At 37.8% G+C, this 5,411-nt stretch overlaps 1 non-coding gene across 1 annotated transcript; it reads right to left on the reverse strand.

Moving 5' to 3' along the window:
* Window positions 1-1,118: 1,118 nt before the first annotated feature.
* On the reverse strand, window positions 1,119-1,225 carry LOC141604333 (small nucleolar RNA R71). Its single transcript, XR_012526037.1, has one exon. It is a non-coding gene; the product is annotated as a small nucleolar RNA R71 (small nucleolar RNA).
* Between the last annotated feature and the right edge of the window lie 4,186 nt (window positions 1,226-5,411).

Raw genomic sequence — 5,411 nt, forward strand, 5'->3', positions numbered from 1 at the left:
GTACAATCTAATCGATTCGGCTCCGAGACCCAAACTTTCCTAGGATTGTAAGATATAAACCAACTCGATCCATCACAACAATAATTGCTTGCTTATAATTTGAGAATATGTTTTTATGATCAATTCCCATGAATCCCCTATGACCCCATGACACCCTAGTACCTTTTATCAATTGTTTACATCCCTTTTTAATCATCTTGCTTGTTTACTTTTATTGCTATTTAGTTTAGTGATCTTCTACTTCAAACCCCAAATTGTGACACCCCTAGACACCACTAGTTGCAATTGAAAATCTTATCTCAATTCCCGTCCCTAGGGATCCGACCTTTACTTACCTGTTTACTAATTGTAGAGTTGTTTGTGGATTTATAAATTGTGTTTTGGTCTAGGTGCTCCTAACGACAAGTACCGAAAACTAAACCCTCATAAGAGGTACCGACCAAAAATGGTGCCGTTGCCGGGGACAGTGTTAACTTGATTTAGATTTTCTTAAATTGTTAGTAGTTGTGTCTTTCTTTGACTTGGGGAAGTAAAACTCCTAAAGGTTTGTTCTAATTATTTTCGAGTTGTTTGATATTTTGCATGTCTAGAAGATCACAAGGTAACTTGTTACCCTTTGATCGCGAAATTGAAAGGACTTTGACAAACAATAGAAGACTTGCTAGAAGAACTTTGAGAGGTATTGGTGAGGTTGTAGATATTCAACCAAACACTATTGAGTTCGTCAACCCTTTTGCAAGAGAAGGTGAGGAGAACCCAACACAAAATCCGTACCCGCCGAGGAGAACCTACCCAATGGTACTCCCACACCACAACACTTAACCGGAAATTTCATTGCCAAATCCGCATTTATCCAATTTGCCGAAAGAAGCCAATTTGGGGGGATGCCTAGTGAAGACCCTCACTCTCACATGGAGACTTTTTGCGACTATTGTGATGCGATTTCTCAAACCGGTGTAACTCAAGACCAAATTCGATGGGTCTTATTTTCTTTTTCTCTAATTGGCACCGCAAAACAATGGGTGAAAGGCCTTGATAAGGCTACTCTCGTAATTGATTCTTGGAAGAAATTGGCTCTAGGTTTCTACAAAAAGTTCTATCCACCGGAAAAGACTAACATGCTAAGAGATCAAATTACGGGCTTTAAGCAAATAGATGAAGAATCTTTGTATGAAGCTTGGGAGCGATCCAAGGGAATTTGTCACTCATGTCCTCATCATGGACTTAGCGAGTGGTTCTTGGTACAACAATTTTGGAACGGTCTTTATGAAGACTCAAGAAACATTCTCAACATGGGATCAAATGGAATATTCACCGAAGTTGACGACAATCAAACTTGGAATAAGATTGAGGAAATGGCGGTCCATAATTCACAATATAGTAGACCTCGCAAGGCTACTAGATGAGGAAAGCATGAAGTGGACTCTATTGCTCAATTGGGTGCTCAACTTAGTGCTCACATTGATACCATCAATTTGAAGTTCGAAAAAGCTATTGCTAGACTTGAAGAAGCCTCAAAATCACCAAAGCAACATGTTAATGCCATGATGGCATCTTTATCAATCCCAAGTGGGATATGTGAGAATTGTGGAACTTTGGGACATGACCAAAGTGAATGTAGGGGAACAAATGAACAAGTGAATGCTTTTCAAGCATACAAGAGTGGTACCCCTTATTCAAACTATTACAATGAGAACACCAAATTCCACCCAAATCTCTCATACAAAAGCCAAAATGTTCAAAACCCTCAACCAACATACACCCCACCTCCCATGAGAAACCAAAATCAAAGACCCTTTTACAACCAAAACCAAGGTTACCAAAATCAAACTCCATACAAACAACAAAATGACCAAGGTTTTGATGTTCCAAAAGCGGTCCTCCAAATGCAAAAGAATCAACAAGAGTTTTTCACTCAAATGTAAAAGGATAGTCAAGCAAAGGAAATCACCATCAACAACATCCTAGCCCACACCAAAATGTTGGAAACCCAATTGACTCAACTAGCATCTTCAAGCTCACAAAGACAAAAGGGGCAATTACCACCTTAAAGTAATCCCCCAAGACATAAAACGGTTAGTGCCATTCACTTGAGAAGTGGTACAAGGTATGAAGCACCGGAGAAGCAAGTTGAGGATGAAGTTGTGGAAGCTAGTGATAAAGAAGAATTTGTGCAAAACTCCAAGGATGGAGAACCATCAAAAGAAGAAATTTCAAAGAAAAATGAAGACAAGGCCAAGGAGAAGGAGCCCATTGTGATTAGATTTCCTTTTTCGAGTCGTCAAGCCAAGCCCAAATTTGATGACCAACTTGGAAAATTTATGGAAATTGTGAAGAATTTGGAAGTCTCAATTCCTTTCACGGAATTAATCAATCACGTGCCGACCTATGCAAAGTACATGAAAGACATCCTTACGAAGAAGAAGTCGATCCGGAAGCTTGAGACTATCGCCTTCACTAAGGTGAGTAGTGCAATACTTCAAGAGAGTTCACCTCCAAAACTTAAAGATCCGGGAAGCTTCTCAATACCGTGCACCATTGGCGACACCACGATCAACAAAGCCTTATGTGATCTAGGGGCTAGTGTGAGTGTTATGCCATACTCGGTGAGTAAAAGATTAGGGATGGGAGAGCTTAAAAGCACCAATATCACACTCCAAATGGCCGATAGATCGACGAAGACACTATTAGGGATATGGGAAGATATTCCCGTAAGAGTTGGGAAATTTTTCATCCCGGTGGACTTTGCATTGTTGACATGGAAGAAGACTCCAATATTCCAATCATTCTAGGTAGACCTTTCTTGCATACCGCGGGTGCGGTGATAGATGTGAAGCATGGAGAGCTCACTCTAGAAGTGGGAGATGAAAGCATAACTTTCAACCTTGACAAGACCATGAGAGCTCCCCGTTTGCATGAACCATGTTTTATGGTTGATCATTATAGCCGGAAGGATGATAGGAAGAAGTCGGAATTCCAATGGAAGAAGAAAGTGTTAGGTTCATATACCTATTATTAGACTCCTCTAATAGTGAACAAATTAACTTGTTAATTATAAGTTCTTTAAATCTAGTGCATGCATAACAAAATGAAAGATTTATAAGAAAAACAACGTTCCTCACATTGATATTTGGTTCGAAAATGTGGGCACAAGTAAGGTCACCTTCCTTCACTTGTTCTTGAGCTAAATATGATGGATGATCCTCCTAATACTCCAAGTATAGAAGACACTCCAATAAGTTGTACCCAAGATTAATCCCAAAAATTCCTACTAATATTAACTAGATATGTAGTAGAAATGTAACCTTAATAATACTAATGTTTCTTGTATTACTACCTCTAGTAATAAATTGAATGTATTAGTATTTTTAGAGAGTTTTGTTACTTTGCACGTGAGGATGAATTAGGCAAAAGAAGTAAAAACTAGAGAGTCAAAAAATGAGCAACAAGTGCTCATTTTAAGAGCACCAAAACCGGTTGGTGTAGCATAGGGGAATAATTCCCTTTTGTTTTTACTTGCTTGTTTAGTATAGGTAGAGTTGTGTAAGATATATGCATGATTAAAGCTAGTATGAAGTGTCACTATCAAGCTTTAATCAAAAACCAACAAAGACAAAAGAGCATCTTTTGCTCTTCTTATTTGGCCGAAATATTGGACCTATTTTGGTCCATTTTTGCCCTTTGTCATTTGTCCCACAAATACTTATAAGTCATATGTTTAACTATCTTACATAATTAATTATTAATGTAATCATTTAACACTTAAATATTACATTTAATAATATAATATACACTCCACCTTTTGAGTAGTATACTACCATTATATCAACATATAATGGGTCTCATAATAACTAGTTGGTTAAAATTACAACTTCTTGTAACTTTAAATAACTAATTACCTCTACCTCAAAACTTATATAATACCTCAACTAATTTAGTAAATTAACACTTAATTACTAAATTTAAATCTTATTTAAGCACATTATAATAAGACGCAAAATTGCACTCTCATAATTAAGGAATTAATTAATCTGTATCGCATACAATTAATTAAATATCTATTTGGGCCTCATCCTATAGGTGTGACCTAAAGGGATCAACTGACCATCACCGTGAGACGACAGTAATGTCAAACTCTAGTTAACCAATCATTACCAATTAATGACGGTCAGTCGACTGTATAAAGAATAATCCCTCACGTTTTCTTAGTATGAGATTTAATTTTGATATTTAAATCATGTGATCGCACTATTGTTGAGGACACATTTCCCAACAATCTCCCACTTGTCCGCGACAAGTGTGCGTCACCAATTCTCTTGTCCTATTACAATCTCCCACTCAATGCAAGGTGTCTTGCAGGTCGTACTTACATTTGATCATTTCTTGAGTGGTTTTCTCGATCTGGAGATTAACTGACTGACCGAAATTATCTATCAGAGATACCTTCCGAGCGTGGCCACGCATTTCCAGTTTACTACTCCTCGGGTGGCCTTGAGACTTCAAACAACGCTGACAAGGGGTGGACAATTCCTATCGCCCTATTCTCTTCGTTCAGCCACAGTCCATCATAACCCAAAATATACCCAGTTTGACCTCATTTACGAAATCGTAGAGTATAAATCAAAGCTAATCAGAAATTGTGCCAACTTGGGCGAATAGTCTCTAGTCGAAAGAATTGACTCATAAGAATACCATAGTAGATCTTGCCACGACCAGGCTTTATGAATTACCAGAACTCTATAAGCGGTCACTGCCCGACAGAGTGTCCCATACAGTCTGCCTATGTGATCGACTAGTCATCCCATATGACTCTATGGCACTTGAACTTGCCATCAATCGCACCACACTCTAGTCACTTGGAGACGTCACCTCATATAAGTAACTAGGGGCGAATACCAGGTCAATCCAGTTCACTTTAATGGGATTCAATTTGTCTCTACAACCCATTAGGATACGGCAAGGTAGCGAGTGAGTTTAATAAAACTCAAACGATAAATGTGATTATCACATATGAATAGTCAATACACTATTACTACTTCATATTCTATAATCTTTAGTGTATTAATTACACTAGTTAAAATGCAATACAAGCTTGGCAAGTGGATATACCCGATATCCATATATTCCAACTTTATTAATTGCTATTTCCTTCCATTCAAAGTTATCTCTAATAACTTGAATTCATTTCTAAGTATTTGTCTAGTCTTCTTGCTTGACTTGGGCTCTTTAACTTGAAAGATGCTCCCATTGTTATCGCATAGCTTGTGATAAAGTCATTTGTTGAGGGATTCACCCTTAATCCCTACGTTGACCATTTTATCACAATTTACATAGAATCCTTTTGTAGAATTTGCAATGCGCGAAACTAAAACACCTTTCTTAGTCTCTTACTCCTTAGTCAAAAAGACATC

This window comes from Silene latifolia, chromosome 9, assembly GCF_048544455.1.
Source record: "Silene latifolia isolate original U9 population chromosome 9, ASM4854445v1, whole genome shotgun sequence".
In the NCBI taxonomy this organism is placed as follows: domain Eukaryota; kingdom Viridiplantae; phylum Streptophyta; class Magnoliopsida; order Caryophyllales; family Caryophyllaceae; genus Silene; species Silene latifolia.